The sequence below is a fragment of the Simochromis diagramma genome, unplaced genomic scaffold (assembly GCF_900408965.1).
Source record: "Simochromis diagramma unplaced genomic scaffold, fSimDia1.1 OVJJ01000481.1, whole genome shotgun sequence".
Classification (NCBI taxonomy): domain Eukaryota; kingdom Metazoa; phylum Chordata; class Actinopteri; order Cichliformes; family Cichlidae; genus Simochromis; species Simochromis diagramma.
The window spans coordinates 752,156-772,008 of record NW_024386898.1 but is presented as its reverse complement, the minus strand read 5'-3'; the positions used below and the strand labels follow the sequence as shown (position 1 = coordinate 772,008).

The following is a 19,853-nucleotide window of genomic DNA, read 5'->3' as shown; positions in this document are numbered from 1 at the left end:
AAGTCCCCGGTCTCCTGGTGACCACTATTTTATATTATCTGACCTTTGTCTCTGGTTTATTCTCCCCTGCGTTCATTACCACAAGGAGGATGTGAGGAAATACTGCCATCTACTGGGAATCCCACAAACATCAGTGATGCTCCCACAATTGTCTTGTTGGTGCGCATGAGAAAAATGCCTCTTGGGCTTGATTATGAAGTGATTCTGATTAGATCCCATTATTCATACAGAACAAGCAATGTATAACAATTATCCTCCTCGTGTGGATGAATTCTCGAGGTTGGGAAAAACACATTTTGAACGGTAATCAGTAATGTAATCTTCTGATAGATTTATTTGAATAATGCGCAAAATAGATGCACGTCTTCCTTGTCCAGGTGCTGAGCTCAAAACAAATCGACTGCAACTTCTGCACAACGGCTCATAACGCTGATATTACACAGACTTTAATAACTTCAGTGGCCTCATGATTTTTGCATATCTAATATACATATAAAAAACAATTAAGTCAAACATTTATTATCATATTTCTGAATTCTGGCTAATTTCAGCTTCGTCTGAAAAACCCTGCATGCATCGCTTCTTAAAAATATAAATAAACCCCTGTTTACTCCATCAACAATTTCTCATTCATCCAAGAACTCAAACAATCAGCATTTGCAGTGAGATCACTGAATATATTGAAACCCTGCATTTATTCGTTTTCCCCTATGCCTGCAACACGAGCACGGCTGCTATGTAAATGAGAGCTCGTCTCAGCTTATTTACTGTGCAACACAAGCATGATAAAGAACAACATGAGTAATTGATGGCTATACTTTGTGCTTAATGTTGGCTTAACTACCCCAAATGACCGTGTATAGGTTAGATATGACATAAGCTCCCGAGAGACATTTAACACTCACAGTGCAGCTTAATTAAAAGGGTAATGAAAAGGCCATTAGGATTAAGTCTAAGGTGTGTTTTGGATGAGATAAATATGTTGGGGAAATCGCTTTGTGTAGCTTTGCCAGCGGGCAGTGATTGAGAAAGGTCAGCATAAGGTGTTAAGTCATTTTCCCATCTATTCTCTGAAATATAGAGAGCATAATGGTCCGTGTCTCCGTCCAGTGAAAGGTTTAATTAAAACGAGATGAAGCTGGTGATAAAAAAAATCATTGTGGGATGAGTGGCAGGGATATTTTGAATTGTGTAGAAGAATTGTAGCACAGACTATAAAGGGGGGAAGGAAATCATATGAAAAAATGAGGTGGATAATACATAAAAAAGGGTTTTAAGCCTCTGATGATCCGTGGTTTCCTCTCTTCTTTTAGTCGCTGCTGTTGGGTTTACTTGTATAATAAAAAGAAATATCTTCCCACACTCTGAACAACAAATAGTTCATTTATAAACCTCCGGGCAATTTCTGGCAGTGGGAACCGTTCTGGCATTACTTCTATGCTGTGAGTAGGCTCATCGAGGAAGGAAAGGAGAGGCAGTGAAAGAACAAATCCACAAAAAACCAAACCAGGAATTGTCATGTGTTTGGCATAAATAATCCTACAATAAAGACAGAGTATCCAGTATTGAAACGATCGACACAGGGAAATGATGGGTGTCCATGTTATGACTTGTGATGTGCATAATTCAAGTAAGAGCTTGATTTCATGTACTGCATTGCAATTCACTTTGGTGTTGTAAAGATGATTACAAATCCTGTCTAGCCACGCAGCTCAGTCCCTCGTGATCCTCCTCTGATTATACTCTAGGTGGCAGTAGAGGTCTCAAAATCCTCCCTGTTAGCTACAAGAAATGGCAAACACTCTGAAAGTCTCTCAGTGAAACCCAACACTTGCAAACAGGGATGTTTCACAAGCATCCACGTTTGAAAGAGTGCCAGGCAAATCCTTAGCTCGAGCTGATTATTTGCTCCTCGATGGTTTGGAAAGTAGGCCAAGGCACCACTGACTCGGATTTGCAATAAAGGTTTAACACAAGCCAGAATAAAAAAAATAAAAAAACCACATATCAAGCTGAAGAACCGACATTCTGATATACGAATATCAGGTTAAGGCTCTTCGTCCTCAAGTAACTGATTTTAGAGACATAGTCTTTAAATAGAGTTACTACATGCTGTTTGCATCCTAGTTTCAGAATAAATTCAACTGAACTCAAAAGGCTAAAAACAGTAGATGTGAACTTTCAACAGAAGATGTCTTTGGTGCCATACTTGTTGCTTTTAACACATTATATATGAAATATGACCCCAGCTAGTTCCTTCAAACTGACATCACACACTATCTTCACAAATGCACACTTAGACAGCGTGACGAAGCAAGCTGCATGAAACAGTGTGCTTGACTATATATTATTTAATGTGATTTTATGGGCTGCACACTGAGGCACAAACACACACACACACGAACAAATAAAAGGGTTTACGTGGAGTGGTTGATGGCGAGTGAACAGGCCAGAAGAGATGGAAGAAGCACACCGGGGGGAATGATGAGAGGAAATGATGCGCATGATGAGTGCTGAATGGTTGGCCAGTGGGACAGACCCTGTCAGACTGTCTGCTAAAGGGGTGGAAGACACAGAGAGAGAGATGGCTGCAGAGAGGACAAGAAGGAGAGACAGAGAGAGCACAAAACAGCAGGAGCAAAATGATGATCAGTGTCAAAATTCTATTACTCTGTGACAACCAACCAAGGTTTCCCCTGTCTCGTTCACGAGCACAGTGACTGTGCTCCATCTCTGTCGCGCGGCTACAGCAGACCGCCGGGCGATTACTAACTCGGAGGTTTCGCACATAGAAAAGCAGGCCAGTAAGATGTTTTATTTAACTCTTATTACATAAATTCTGCGTCGCAGTTCATATTCCTTTGCGCGGGTATTTCTGTAGCACAGAAATGTCTGCGGCTCCCGGTACTGTATTGAGCGTCATTTGCTGCTCTTGTCTTCAAGCTTTTCATCTGCAGAGCGGGCCCTCACACAGAAACAATGATGACCCAGTTCTGAGTTTGTCTCTGTCTTACAGCCAGTTCTCTTCTGTCCTAATCATAGTCCCTGAGCTCCAAGAGCTGCAGCGCTACCAAAACATGGGAGGGGAGGGGAGGGGAAGGGGGGCAAGGAGAGATAAAAAGAGAGGGAGCGGCAGAAAGAAAGTCAGCATAAGAAGGAGGGAAGAAAAACGTAATCTCCGAGGAGGAAGAAGAGAAAGGTTGACAAAATATAAGGCTGGATGGATAGATATGTTCACGTTTAGAAATAGAACGACAGAGAAGGTTAAACCACTGTACCTTCTCTGATTAGTTCCCTATGGAGAGCACATCTAAAGGCAGGATTGATGCCATGACAGGTTGGAGAAAAAGGCAAAAGGAGGCCTGATGCACCGTGCTCCTTCATCTGCACAGATGTCTCTGGAGATACAGGAAATCAGGTCATTCTGTTCCTCATCAGGTGTGACTATTCATTCGCTAGCAGGGTTGAGGAACCCTGTTGTGCTTATGTAATACATAAAACAGGACCGCACTTCTCAGCAATCCACCTGAATGTACAATAAGCGCATCCAGCTATACGCTCAGATCATTTCTTTTCTTTAATAAGTTGATCTTTTGAAAAAGAAAACAAAGATGTTGGAGTGACATAAAAGCTGTAAGGCAGCTGTTTGTAATCAATGGATTTTCTTGGAATCAACAACCTTGCAAACTGCAGCTTTTTTCACAGTGCCGTGTCCTGAAAATCTGCCTAAATGAGTTACATATACTGCAGTGACTTTTTCTGATGCTTTATTCAGGATGCATGTCTGAAGCACAACCTAACCTTCCTGTATAAGTGAGGAGACGCACATATTCAGTTCACAGTTTGGTTCAAAATGTGTCTGTAGTTGCTTTTGAAATTGGTTTTAGATTTTCATAAATGCTTTAACAGTTTGAGTTTTCACATATTTCCCCTCCTTACCGACAAGATCGATTCGACTCCTATTTTTCCGTCTTTTCCGCTAATGAGAAGCAACAGCAAGGAGGTAGGAAGCTTGGTCGGGAAACAGCGGGGAAACAGGCAGCTCAGCTCTCTCCAAAGGTTAAAAGCTAAAGCCCACTAATGTACAAGTTGTGTCTCTTTTATTTAACTGTACAATGAACCTGTTGTGTGCTAGCTTTTGGCATGGCTCTGGGATAATCACTGCAGCTTGTAAAGAAATAGTCCACTTATCGCTCCACACTGTTTGGGTACAATTCATACTTTAAACTCTGCTCCACTTTTTTGCTGAGAATCAATTTTTCCCCTCATCGTATTTCTCAGAACCGATCTCTTAAGATGCTCGAGGCTGTTTAGGCGTCTAGCTTACATGTGGAGTTGCATGTTGCATCATGGAAGCATCATATGCAGAATCTGGGAGATGATCTCCAAGTACGAGGGAAAGCGGCACTACTTTGACAGTAGCTTCGTGTTAATGTCACTCAGATCTACTGTCAGTGATGCAAATGGACGGAAGAGTAAACAGTGGACAAATTGTGCATCCAGCATGAAACTCGCTCCCTCTCCCAGACACCCTTGTCACTGGGGTTAGTGCCAGATGGGGACTGTAGAGAGGGATTTGACCTTGCCTGTCTCCCTGTATCTGGCACAGGACTCAGCACAAGGATGATATTAGTTGACGATAAACATGTGGTTTATTGGGAAAAAATATAGGCAATTCTATTAGAGAATACAAGGTGACCTCTTGCGTAGCATTTGAATGTAATGTGACCAGACAGGACGGCCAAAGTGGACCGTATGCTGTCTCTTTACATCCTTTGCGAGTGGGGGAGGGGAGGTGTGAATGAAATTGAGTGAGCGGTCAAGAGTGCCAAAGCTGGAGAGGCACAGATTTGGCGTGAAGCTGGCAACGAGCATTTTTTTTTTTTGGGGGGGGGGGGGGGTCCCTTGCCTGGCAGTGTCTTTCTACTGGAGTAGATGGGCCACATCTCAATGACTCCTAAGCTGTCTTTATTATGCTAAGACATGTATCCTTGAGGGAGCATGGATTGGAGTTGAATGTCACACAAGGACGGAGATTTAGCAGTGCCAATAAAAGGACACCAGCTACAAGTCCTGGATGACGCACAGCCCTGCATTTACATAAATTTGTGTAAAGAGCCACGTTTATATCCGTTGATATTGCTTCAGCGCACAATCACCGCTAAAATCTGCCTACTTTTTATAGCGCTGCAGTGAAAAGTTTAAAGTGGAAATTTAGAGCAATAAACATTGAATTGACACTATTTAGACGCATGGCTCAAAAGGCTAATAAATATAGACATCTGTGCTGAGTTTGTGCTGGTGCTATCTGGGAGTTTAACTGTGATATATATATCTCTGACGTGAAGAGATGAATTACACCCTCAGCTCATTTCCTTCTCCTTCCCAACCTTTACACAAGGTGACCTTGCGTGAAACATAATTTACAACTGAATGACATGTTTGCCGTTCAAACGGCTGCCAAGCTGCATCAGCAGCGCTTGTCTTGTGACATGCCGCTTAGCCGATCTGTACAACTAAATTGTACAATTCAACAACGGAGCAATTGCATCCATATGCGAGCCATCTGCTTTGCTTTCGCTGATCCTTTCTTTCCACTATGAGACTGCAAACAGCTATGGCACGTATGGTGGATAAACAAAGCGCAGATGTCATTTCAGTGTGATCAACAACTTCCAGCTTATCTTCCGGTAAATTGGGAGCTAAACTGCTGCAAAAGCAGTGGTGAATGTGGACTGGGTGCTGAACCAGAAATGACTTCATGCTAGCTGGCTTGTGATTTGCCCTACTATATTTACTGCGTGTAGTGCAACTGTAACCAAGATGCAACCACTAACTGGATTCCCTTGACTTCCCTTGCGGTCTAAATCACTGACAGTATTGGGTGCACCTTGTCACCCCTCCTCCGTGCTCCACCAGCCGGTGGCTGATGTTGTGAAATATTGATTTGCATGTCACCACACCTTGGCTTCGCTGTCAGGTTTATTTAGAAGAAGCTTCTTTACTGGCCCTTCGATGCCAGTCTTGTGGCTTAAGCCAGAGCAGAGGTGCAAAAGGCAGGGTGAAAAGTCCCTCGGAGTGAAAGCCAAAATGCACACAAGAAGGCTAAAAAGCACAATGTCGTGCAGGGATTCTCATCATCTAGCAGTGCTCATAAGATCAATACTCTACTGGCTGCCATGGTGTAGGAAGCTTCACATAGGTACTGTATTTAGGGCACAAGCCTGCAGTTATTCATGCAAAGGAAGGAAGTTGCTCGGTGCATCAAATGAGGTTGTGCACTGTATTTCCCAATTAGTCATTTCAGCATGGATACACTTTTATGCTTCGTGTAAACAGCCCACAGCCTTGCCTAAACCTAGACATACACACACACATTAGTTGATACACACAGACACAAACGTACTGAGAGGAAGGAGTGCTAGCTTCAGAGTTGCTTCTGAGACAGGATGGCCTTTGCCAAAAACACAAGGTAAAAGGTTATTCACTTGTCACAGAGTCAGTATAACGTCCCCGGTTCAATGGTCTATAGACAGATTTCAGGCTGAACACTAATGTCACATAAGACCATGTGAGAGATAACAAGATGACCTTTTCATCTACAGTACGCAAACGACAAATTGATGTTAATGCCTTGACTCGAAAGCCTTTTAGTCTTCTTCTTAACTGCAAGGCTTTTTTTTTGGTTTTGCTTAAAAAGAGAGACACTGCTGCAACCCTGGGCTGGCAGAGAAACCCAGCAGAGAAAGTGTCACGCAGATCTTTTTTCTTTGGCTGATGGTTGATGCATTTGTTTACCACTTTTTTTTTTCCCTACAGTGAATTTTAGAAGCTGCTTCAGTCACAAGACGACAGCCCATCATGAAGCAAGAAACCAGTGGCCTTTATTTTCCCTGCCATGGTCCTTGACATCGTCTGAATGGCAGTGAAGAAGAAATCTACCGAGACAACAGAGGCAGGCAGACAGGGCGAGGGGAGAGGAGCGAAGAAGAGAGGCAGAAAAAAGAAGACAGACAGACATGATCTGGGGACAGAATAAAGGAGAAAGGCCGCATCACCGTCAATAAGAAAAAGACTCCAACAACCACCTTGTGTCAATGTCAAGTCTGTAAAAAACACACTGCATGAAAGCCAGAGAGAGGTGAGTCACAATATGCACTTGAACCATGAGAGGCCAATTCAAACACTACCACGCTGGGATGGATATTGCAGGGTGCATTGTGGGATAGCCTGATTATGGGGGAAGCAAAAGAGAGGAGGTGAGGGAATGAGTAACACAGGATTGGTCTCCATTATGCTCTCAGTGTGAAATCCAAACTCTTTATTGTTGTCATTAGCTCATCCTGTGTCCCACTTCTGAAGATTTGCATCATCCCCTCTAAACCCTGTTTATTTATTTATTTGCATGGAAAATATAGGTCATGCATTCATACAGGGCCATACATTTTTAATAGTTTTGCAGCTTTAATTCAAATGTCTGCAAGCTTCCCCATGAGCCAATCTGCCACAGACGAACTGAGCCCAAACAACATCAACAATGCATGGAGGGGCTGGGTGTCTTTCCGAGAACCCGGGGTATTTAGAAACACCCCAGTTAATTTGTCTGTGGTGTGATAATGAATGAATCCTCTTTTCATACTGTGTGCTGTGTAAAGCGAAGAACGGACAGAAATCTCTGCTTAATGCTGAAACTAACCCAGCATTGTTGTTAATGAGCATTATTTAACACGGGACCACATCAGGCAAACAGCAGTGAAAAAGGTAGATGTGAAATGTCTATGCTGTGATCATCCGAGTAACCCGATCAGTTACATACTTTTGTGAGACAGCCGCAAATAATTTCATCCTTGTTTATGTTGATCAGTCTGGCTCCATTTCTAGGAGGCATGAAGGAGCCCAGAGGCTGTATGTGGCCTTTTCCTCTCCCACAGCGTGCTCCATCATTTCCACTCTTATGTCCTTAAAAAGAAATAGAGAAAGGTCACTGTGTCTGTATCTTCAGCAGCAATCATCACTTCTGTCACTGTATGAGTCTAACATGTGTGCTCGCTCAAATTATCATCCTTAACGTGATAGTTTAAAAAAAAAAAAAAAAAAAAAAAACAGTTTAGAGAAAATGTCCTCTTTCAGTGGGACTGCACTCTTACCAGTGGTTTGTTTACCTTGTGGTTTGGATGTTTCACCAGCACTCAAGTCCTACCGCCAAAGCAACAAGTCTCTGGTATATTGATGAAAAGAAAGAGAAAGATTGATACTGTGGTTCCACTGATTCATTTTACGTCCATTAAATCTGATTAGACCGAGATCTGAAGCCCTCTGCTCGAGAACAAGGGAACGTCGGCGTCACTTTTAAACAGGGTTCCTTCTGGGTAGCAACAAAGCGGTAACTGTCTCTCGGATGATAACAGGAGATAAAATGACAGTGAGGGGAAGATGTTAAGGACTATTTGATTCTTCATTTATTACCTTTCTCACATCAGCAGTTTGCCAAGTGACACCACATTTCAATTACCATCATTTTCCCGCTATGAAAGCCCGCTGCATTAAATGTGCCAAATTACTGACTTCTGTTTGTTGCTTTTGATCTCAATAGAGGTGCATCTGTTTGAAACACGTTTAGTTCGGTGTCTGCTGCAATCACTAATGACAACATTTACCTGCAAATAAAGCCACGATTGTATGCGCGCTTTAAAGTGTAATCTATTAAGTAATAGGGCTGCGCACATTAACAAGTCTGCATTTTTTGTGCAGGAAAGACAGAGCCGCTTCTTTTAGACAACCGTCATCCAGCTGCGGCAACAATGATACAAATGACGGTTGTTAGTTATGCTTGATAGAACAAAAGCAGACTGTTCCTCAGCTGAGCGGAGCGGTACTGTTATATCTTGAATGCATTAGATGGAGAGAAAAAAAAAAATCAATAAATGTCTGCATGTTCAGCCTAGCAGAGGAAAACATATTTTTTTATTTTACGCTCTGTCTAAAAATTAATTTGCCAAGAAAACAGAATTTAACCATGGCAAAGTTGAGGCATTTTTGCATGCCACACAAAGCCCTATTCTAATTAATTCTACATACCATCATTGTATCGTGCAATTAAGAATTTATCTAGCTTGTCTAGTACATATTTCTGAAAGAATAACAGTTTAATGATTAAAGTCAGGAAGTCCTCCACGCAATGTCTTAAATAACCTTCATATGAATTCATTTTGTTTGACATGAAGAAATTATATAGTTTGAGTTAGTAACCACACTTGCATTCACATCAGCAATGAAATAAACCACCTGTAGACTAATCTAAGAAGACATAAAGCTGTAACTGCTGCTTTTACAAATCAGTCTAATCAAAATCAGACTGCTGTGACCCTCTGTTCATATCGTACTACTCTTGCTTTACTGGAACACATACATAAAATATTGATTGGAGAAAATGACCATTTTTAAAAACTGTCTTCATTTTAGAATTAAATACACAAGATAATAAAGTAGACAAAATGTGCATGAGTGGGAATACTTTGTGAATTCACTGTAACAAGCTAACATGCTATTCTAAAGTTCAGGTTATGGTAAGAATTAGTTCCTTTAACGCGCTGAAGAAAACAGGGAGTGTTTACAAAAGATGGACATAGTTGCTCTGACACTGGATGCTGCTTTCTGTACTGTCCTTTTGCAGCTTTGATTTTGGCATTTTCTCTGTTGTGCTCTTGGTTTCAGTTCTTAAACCACACGCAGGAGCAAAGGGTGGACCGGACTGAGAATACTGTCACTCTCGAGGTAGCCATGTCCACAAGCACATTCTGTCTGCTGTCTATTTAACTCCAACTCTCTCTCTCTGTTAAACAGAGCCAGAGACCATAAAATCATCAGTTTTTCCCCCTTGGGTCTCAAACAAGTAAGGAGGAAGTTTGTTTTCTCATAGACTTCAGGGGTAGCTGTAGCTCAGGAGGTAGGGCACCAGTCAGAAGGCCTGTGGTCCGATCCTTGGCTCCTCCAGCCTACAAGCTCAGGCGCATCTTTGGGCTAGGATGTTAAACTCAGTGTTTTCCCTGATGCATCCACTGGCTTATGAGCGTGAGTGTGTGTGTGAATGTTAGGCAAGGCGCTTAGGCGCAGAAAAAAAGCTCTTGTATAAATGTGTGTGTGATTGGGTGAATGTGACTAACATTAAAAATCACTTTGAATTCTCAGTTAGAGTACAAAAGTACTATACAAGTACAAGTACATTTGTAGAATCTTTAGACTTCCTTTTGCAACCAGAGGCTGGACCTCCTGACAGCAACCTCAGACAATGCAGCTTTGTCTGTGTTAACATGAATGCTCACACTAGCACCCTGACAATTAACCAAAACTGTACCCAAACATAGTGGACATAATGACATAAAAACAATTTTAGGACCATAATTTGTACTTTTGAGAGCAGCACGTACAAAACAGGACCGATCTGTTTTGTTTTTTCCAAACAAACGACACTGTTTAATGATTTAACAACGTCGTCAATTCTCAAACTCGGCTCAAACGAAGACTTATAGCTGTGCTTGGATGTTTTCTGTTGATTTTTGCGCTTTGCACCAGCAGCGCCCGGTGCATGTAGCATCCCAGCTGTTGTAAAAGCAAAACCAGATATAGCCAGCTGGGTTCACAATTTATCAGGTTACAGTATAATGTCATTATATCACAAGTTAGTGGGAGCAGCTGGAGAGGCGGCATCAGGAAAAAGGGAAGAGAGAGAGATTGCCTAACGCTGATGCATTGTTGAGTCAGGGCTTTGATTAGGTGTGCTCTCATCCTGGAAGTAGATTGCAGCATCATTTTGTAAAATTCATTCACTTGTTCCAAGTCCCTTGACACAAGCTGCTAGCAACTATCAAGCGTAACCCACAAGAATCAAACTATGCAAGATTAAGATTCATATTAAGAAACAAGTTGTAGAATAATAAAAATATTAATAATAACGACATTATTATTATTTTTATTATTAGATGAAGAAAAATAATAAATAAAAAGACAACAAAAACAAAGCAAAGCTATTCTACAAGTGTCTGTCTGCATGATTGACTCTAGGAAAGTATCCGTGTGTGTCGACTATATATTTTTATCACAGTGAGTGCTGTGGTAATATTGCAGAGCTGCGATGAGCACCATCAGCCCTCTGTGGCACATCGGGGACAGCTGGATGTTGTCAGGCAGCTATAATGCTGATGAAAACGGGCTGATTGCAGCTCGCGGGCTCCTCCCACTTATAAATCAGCTTCACAGCACTCAGGGGTGGAATAGAGCAGCGACAAGCCGTGTCACACCTAGTGTACCGCATAGGTACTCTGCAGCAAACTGTATGTCCATATATCTGTCGTGCTGTGCTAGTGATACAGGAATATTGGCCAAAATGTAACATTTAGAATCATGACCATCACCTGCTTTTCTCACACAGTGTGCATCACTGTCATAATAAAATCAGTCACATGCATGCTTGTTATATTTTTGCTGTTTTGCAACCTTTTAAAAATCAAAAGAATGACAAGTTGATGCTGAAGGCTTTAACGCATTAAGACAAAAACGGTCTTATGTCGTGTTACTCAGTGACAACGTTCAGTGATGTTCGGCCTTTTCTCTCGGCGGTGTTGAACGTGAGCTGAGAGGGATTTACACCACCCACATGGGCCGCACCACCGTCACACACATTTGAAATTAGAAAGCATAGTTGTGGCATGCAGCTCCAAAAGCAGTATCATTCTAATTAGTGAGCTTTGGCTCCGCTTCAGAAACAAATTGAGATGTAAAAGGTCTCAACATATTTTTTTTTCTCATAATGGCGTTGGACTTGATTGACGTCAGCACCTTTGAGAATGTAAATTCACAAATATGACATTGCTCAGGTGTACGACGCCTGTTATCTAATGTACCTCGAATCATTTTTGCAGTCAGCGGTATAAAAAGATGTTTAAATGTGCATCAGTGAAGTTTTATAAACCCTCAGCGGAATGATACATGCAGCGTGAGCAAATTAACCTGAACTATTTATCATTCACTGGCAGGTAGCACACACAGTAAAAAGGGTTTGTATTCGAATTCATTCGTTATCTCGTTTTCAGCGGTGTTACAGAAAAAAATATAATTAAAAACAACATAATCTATCATTCACTATTGACCTTTTAACAAAGTCTACTTGAATTAATTGTGCTGAGAAATTACCAGATGCCCAAAGGGCGAGCACACACAACAATGAAAAAAAAATATTATTTTGAACTGTCAAGTAGAACTGGCACCTTGCCTTGTTTGAGGCCTCAGAGAGGGTATTTTTTTCATTAGCACAGCTGAAACCATAATATGATACCTTTTTTGTGGCCATTATCCAAGCCGAGCTTTGATGACATTCATTTCCACTACAGCCTCGCAGCAGGGCAGATAAGGTTTTTGGTGGCAGAGCACCAAAACAACAGTCTCTTCCTCCTCCTCCTCCTCCTCCTCTAACCCGAGCATCTCTCAAACCCAAGAGAAACTAAAACAACTTGAAAAGTCATTGAGCTCTCACTAGTTTTTTAACATCTACCATTTTTTTGTGGTTTGAACTTTTGTGTCGCTGCTGACTTGCTGAACACTTTAAAAACCTTCCCACTAGAGATCCAGCGGATTGCTAACTGCTAACAGCTTTTCCCACAGTGACACCGATCCCAGTGTTGTTGGGTCAGATAACAAACAAATGTTGTCCAAATGTCTCAAAACAGTGCACACTAATTGGCCACTTCATTAGGCACACTTGAAAGAGCTGCCAACTGCTCTTTAGGAGAAATATCTAATTAGCCAATCACATGGCAGTAATTCATGCATTTAAACACATAGACACGGCCAAGAAAACCTGCTGAAGTTCAAAGTGAGCATCACAATGAGGAAGAAAGGTGAATTAAGTGGCAGTAAACCTTGCCGTTGTTGTTAGTGTGAGTGTGTCAGAATCTGCTGCTCTGCTGAGGTTTTCCTACAAAACCATCTCTGGGGTTTATAAAAAACTGTCTGAAAAGAGAAAATATCCAGTGAGCAGCAGTTCTCTGGGTTTGGATGCCTTGTTGATGTCAGACGTCAGAGGAAAGTGGCCATACTGCTTTGGGCTGATAGGAAGGAAACCTGAACACACCACACATGTAACCTTGAAGCAGATGGGCTACAGCAGCAGAACACTTGTGTCAGCAAAGAACAGGAAACCAAGGCTTCAGTTCACAAAACATGAGCACATTACAACTGCGCTCGGCTCTTCATAATGGTTGCCTGTCCATTTCATTGTTGTTCTTGAAGTTTTATTGTTTGCTTTTAAAGACTTGTTTGCTTTTCAACACTTGAGGTCTTCAAATCACATTTAAAAATACACATTTTCTCCATGACAATTAGCTTCTAGTCAGTTTGAGTCAATTTTTGGACACTTTATAATCTTCTACTTTTAATAAAACCTTTTAAAGACTTTTTAATTGTATTTATTTTAAACTCATTGTTACTTTATTGTCTTATTTTTTATGTTTGTTTAATATGTGTTTTTTATTTTAATTCTGTCTTTTAATTGGAATTTGATCAAGTAAGCTGTTTTGTTTTAATTGGTCTATAAATAAAGCTGGATTGGATTGGATTGGAAAATTGGACAACAGAAGACTGGAAAAACGTTGGCTGGTCTGATAAATCGTGATTTCTTCACATTTGGCATAAACAACATGAAAGCATGGATCCATCCTGCCTCGTATCAGGCCGCTGCTGGTGGTATAATGACATGGGGGATATTTTTTTGGTACACTTTAGACCCCTTAGTACCAATTGAGCGTTGTTTAAACACCACTGTGTTATCCATCCCTTTATGACCACAGTGTACCCATCCTCTGATGGTTGCTTCCAGCAGGATAATGCACCATGGTACAAAGCTCATGGACGTGCAGCCAACAAATCTCCAGAAACTGTGTGATGCTGTCATGTCAATATGGACTAAAACCTATGAGGAGTGAGGAATGAGCTAATCCAAGATGTCATACAAAATCTCGCAATCAACCGTGTTTTGGAAGTCCTGACAACAGGCACACCGGATCTGAAATTCCATTTGGTTTGGTAATGGTTATATTTTCCTACCATCCATCCTGTTTCAGAAAATATGTCTGAGATTAAAAAAAAAAAAAAAAAGCAAATCATGTTTTGCAAATAAAAGCCAATCAAATATTTGGTCAGCTTCATTATTACCATCTGATGCTCCAAAATGAAATGGAATGAGATGTTTTTAAAGGTGTCATCACATTATCCTTATTAGTGTCATTTTGTTTATATTGCTGATAATAAAATTAGAAAAGGTCATTTTTTCCCCCCTGCGGGCTGCGTCAAGGCTTTGGAGAAATCATGAGAAATTAGCTGTGAGAAGGTTAAACCATCCACCTCCCACCCCAGCAGTAGGTAATTAGTATAAATGCATAAATCTAGGTGGTCGCAGCATAGGATAGATTCAAATAGCTGTGGAAAAATTTAAATGTTAATGCAGTGTCGGAGATTAAACTGAGAGAAGGAGAAGGGAGGGGGTCTGGGATAGAAGAGGATTAGGAAGCAGCTTTGAAGGGCTTTTCCCATGTGCTCCATACAACCATATCTCACTTTCTGCTTTTCTCCTGGTTTCTATAGGGACTGTTCTCACTCAGAAAACTCAATCTCCTCTCTGACCTTCTCTTGCCCAGCAATATCTGCTGTCTTCAACTTAAAATTTAATGATTTATGTTACGGGGACTTACTTTATGTCCCAATAACGATGACAAGCCTCCATAATGTGACCGTGTAAACAGATTTAGGTCCCAGTATGATAAGCACCATGTGGACCACAAACATATACACACACATAGAGTTTTATGCTGCAGTATAAAACATCGGGATTACCTGACAGCATCCGTATTGCAGGAGGCTAAAATATCTGACCACACGACAACTCGATTACACTATTTTACTGTTAAGTAAATCAATTTAATGTTTCCTCCAACCTAAAATATATCACACGGTTTAATAATCACATTGAACTGATATTAAAACACATAAATGTCTATTTTCATGTTTAGGATATGTTCACCATCCTCCCTTCGCTCTCATTCTTTTTGTATGAACATGACAGATATGATCTAGACAGCTGAGCACATCATTAATACTGTCCCACTGCTGCCTCCCTCCTGCTTTATTAAGACAGCCAGGAGACGCCCCCTTCTTCCTTAGCAAAAGGATCCTCATTACAAGCCTTCTCTTCTTCTCCTTATTCTTCCCCTCGCGCTCTCTTTGTTTTCTCCATGCCTGTATGTGCCTTGTCAGCACTCAGCTCCTTTGGTGCAGCTTGAATACATATGAAGCCTGTTTACATTAGCAAATGCACATACAGTATTTATCACAGTCTAACACAGTAGAAGTGCTAAAATAATGAGCAGTTCAAATACGTATTAGCAGACGATCCATTACGATCTGCATGATGGCTGGGCATTTTGTGTTAATACTCTGATTCCTGCATCTGCTTGGGTTGCAGACATTCTAAATCACATCACAGGATGAGCCATATGTTCAGCCTTTTCAGCGCTGATGGGACTCCCACCACCATCGTAGCAGCCTCGTCAACACATTGCTTTCCATATTTTTAGGTATCGGAGAGTCTGGTACTGTACTGCAGAAATAAGCATCTGTGTTCCACATGAGTCAGAGAGCATGCAGGCTTTACCTAAAGATCACTAAGCAGCTGATTTTATTTGACAACCACCTCCTGCCTGGTTGACATTATGCTAATCAGTGAAATCATTTGCCGATGTGAGGTTCGCTCGGAACTGCAGCCTGTTTGAGTTAAGCTGTCACTAAGTGAAATCAGAAACTGCGTGATGTGCAGGGGAGTTTGTCCAGGTGAGATTCTGGATTAGAAATCCAATGCTGACCTACTAAAAGTCTTGGATACCGTAGTTGCACGATAATGAGCATATGAGGTTACATTGTTTGGTAGCTTAAAATGATGGAATGAAAATACAATACAATTCTGGGCAGTAACCTGCATGCGCGGCCATATTGGAGGCACTCGGAGGTAAACATTGCAATGGATCAATGCCCGAAACCACAGAAAAGCTCCTCAAAATGCGTTATAGATGCAAAGGCATACAGGGAAGGACTTGTTCCGCAGGAAATGGCACGATATTTGGAAAAGTTAAGGTTTATTGGTGGTGCAGATCCAAACGAGTTGGCTCCTTTGTCTTAGATCAATGAGGATCCGGAGAGTCTTCCGTCTATTGTGTATCCTGATATCGTCAACAACCTGATTTTCTCGCCCAGAAGACAGCAGAAGACCTTAAATCTTATAAAGGTTTGGAGGCCTATAACCAGATGGTGTATGGATGGGTGAGGGATATGCAGTATCAAGTCATCAGCGACAGATATGTTGTGAATGCTAAAGTAAGTAATGCAATAACATCTTTAATCAACCAAACCTTAACTGTATGATATCATCCCTTATCAAAAAGTAGTATAATTCGAGTATATTTTATTAAGTATGCTTAACTATAGAAAAGAAATGAGCAGAACAAATTCGGATGTTGTCCGAATTTTGCCTTGTAGATCCTGGTTTAGCTTCGCTAACCACAACTGCCTCCTTTCCTCTGATAACTTTCGGCATTGTTCTCCCTGATTTGTAATAACTTTTGGCAGTCTATAAAACTGCAAATGTTTTTCACGGTCTGACCGATTGGTACAGCCAAAAACACGGCAATAATTCACCATTTCCTTTTGCTCGACGTTTGGAATCTGTTTGAGTGCGCGCGCTTTGTTTACCTCCAGTATCTCCAATATGCTGACTTCCGGTTTGATGACGCACGGTGAAAACCCACTATACAACTGTACTTATATAGCACATTTAAAAAACCAGCTTTACAATAGAAACAGGAACGTTAAGACATGATTAAAGAAAAGACTATTGACAAAGTAACACATATGTCAACAGCTTGAGGGCACTAATTATACAGGAGTAAAGGGAATATAAGGATAAAGTTACTGAGAACAGATATAACTAAAAGATAAAGTACATAGATAGTTTTTAAACGAGATTTAAAAGATAAAATGGAGTCTGACCACGGATAGCGATGGGAAGGTTGTTCCACAGGTTAGGTGCAACCAGGGCAAAAGCACAGTCACCCCTAGATTTAAGTCTAGATCTAGGCTTAACCAAGAGTAATTGGGCTGAAGACCTGAGGGCTCGCCCAGGGACATATGGACAGGAGATCGACAAGATAGCTAGAGGCTAAATTATTTATGATTTTAAAGGTGAGCAACAATATTTAAAATTCGATACGATATTTTATGGGTAACCAATGCAAATCAGCAAGAACGGGGGTGACAGAGGCATGCTTTCTAGTACCAGTCAGGAAGTATTTTAACTATTTAAAAATAACAGATATTACACTAAATGAAAGATTCATGATTTGGGAGACACCAGAAAGACAAGCAGAGGTGCGGTGAATAATTTTAATTCACCGAATCAAAAATTACATGAATAATAAACAAACAAATCCACAAACAATCATGATCATCACAGGCCAGGAATTAAAAAAAAAAAAAAAAATCAAAAGTCAACACTGCTTCAAGAACTACTCACAGAGATATTTTCAGAGACTGGAGGCTGCATTGCTGTCTATACAAAACTGAGTGTGGTCTGTTTGCTCTGGGCAATATCCTTCCTCCTGCAGGGTTTACCAAAACCTCTGCAGAGGTGTCCAGTGACATGAGCTGTCACTTCAGTGTTAAATTAATGCTGGGAAAAACTAAAAGTTGTGTGTGACTATCAGTGTTGGGGTAAAGATTAGATTCCTGTTAATATATTATGATTGCATCATGTAACAATTAATCACAATAAATCTTTTAAAGATATTTGCCAAGAGAAAACAGACAGCGCGTTGGGGTCTCTCCCCATCTTTGCATATTTGCGGTCAAACTGAAACAAGGTAGAAAAGGATACTTTCCAAACCGTGGCAGCGCCTGGACTTCAGCCAGTGAAAATCAATCCAAGGACCTGGCAGCTATCACTCTGAGTGTAGAAGACCTGGGTAGCTTCCTGTAGCGGCCTCAGCGCCCACACATCAGCAGCATCTCTTCATGGAGATCTTAAGGAACATCACACTGAGAGAACATTAAGCATTTCTGCTGCAAAGCTTTCTAACAGCCTCAGTGATCTATGCGAGGCAGATAAGCTGTGTCCGGACTGGATTAGTATTGCAGGACAATCAATGTTGGTTATGTAATTTAGCACATTCCACGTCAGTGGTTTTAATGAATAATATGAGCTCATAAAGTACTGCTTTATGATTCTCATAAATTATCGAGGAAGCATATCCTTTAAGTCAGGCTCCAGAATGCTGCCAAAAGTGTTTGTAATTCAAATATTGATTTTAGGTAAACGATAGTAGAATTAGAAAGTGGATGAAAGAAATCCTGTACTTCCTGTGTGGATGTATGACAAGTGATAATCACAAATAATCTAGATCTTCACAGGACTACACTTGCTGAAAATTACCAGTGAAAGCCTTCACTGCTCCAACTGTCTGCCAGCACTAAATGCAACTGAAAGAGGGTTTTACAGAAACGCCACACTGCAGCATCACCGACTAGACTGAGATTGCACTTTCAGGTACATTCTGCTTTTTAAAAACTTTTCCCCAGACAAATTTCAGCATGAGCAATATCCTGACTCCCACTACACTTTAACAAAAACACTTTAAGGTTTAGAAATCAGAAACTAAAAATCCTTTTCCATTACCCCTCTGAACTCTTCCTATAATGAGCTGTCACTTGTGGAACAGCCGGTCCTCTGGTTTTTGCAGCCTACCTGCTACTCTGTGTCCAATAGCTGCAAGCTTGCACTGGAAAGCCAGAATACGAGTTCCAGGTGAGACATTTTGGTCAGGATGTCCCTAACTGTCGTTGCAGTCTTAAGTTAAATTAAATCGTTAGGTTTTAATTTAACACATTCATTACTATCTGAAACAACTTCTCACTGGGTCGAGTGAGAAGCGGAAAACATACCACTTGACATTCTCAGTTATTTCAGACATATTATTGTAACAAAGATATTTGCAAAGTATGTGTGAAGAGTTTTAAATCGGTGTCTCACTATGCACCTGAGTAGAGTTTTGTAAATATGTGTAAATTTGTGACTGTGTGAAGGAAAGTGCAAATGTGTTCAGATTTGCAAGTACAGTGTATTAAAGAAAGTGTGAAACTGTGAAAGGGTATACAAATCTTCTGTCTTCCTGTACAGGAATATACAAATCTCCGTGTGTTGTTTTCTTTGTAGATGCTGTTTTCTTTGTGGACTGCTGACCTGTGCTGCTACTGCTGGAATAAAATGATGCGCGTTGAGCGTGAGGATCGAACTGGGGGGTGTAATTATTTTCTGATTTATAATGTGTAAATATCTCGATGTCATCAGCTGAAAGGAACACCGGGCTGAAGCAAACAAACTCTATGTATGAATCCAATATGCCTATTAATCCAATATGCTAGATTGTTCTTTAACCTCTGTATTTACAATTATTTACATGCACTCATCACAGGCATAAATTTCATGGTAATTCGGGGCTTTTAATAGTTTCTTTGAACTGTTCTTTCTCTGGGATGGAATTATTATACAGCATTAATTACTCTAAAAAAACAAGATTTGCACACGTTTGTATTAATTTTGGATTTTCTGTAAACCGCACAGGGTCAAACGTATAGATACGGGTGCAAATATCTACATATCATCTTTTAATAAGTGTAGCTGAAAGTTCCACAATGTATTTTAATTTGACAAGACCAAGGATTATTAACATCATGGTACTTTTTCTTTGAAAAAGATTAGT

At 40.7% G+C, this 19,853-nt stretch overlaps 1 long non-coding RNA gene across 1 annotated transcript in view; it reads right to left on the bottom strand.

Annotated features, from left to right (window-relative positions):
- Window positions 1-263: 263 nt before the first annotated feature.
- The window catches only part of LOC120735171, a 65,778-nt gene continuing 46,188 nt past the window's right edge, over window positions 264-19,853 (bottom strand). Inside the window, exons 3-4 of the long non-coding RNA XR_005696201.1 lie at window positions 8,163-8,218; window positions 264-7,959 (exon numbers count right to left, since the gene is read on the bottom strand). This is a non-coding gene — a long non-coding RNA (uncharacterized LOC120735171). The remainder of the gene's footprint in view (window positions 7,960-8,162; window positions 8,219-19,853) is intronic.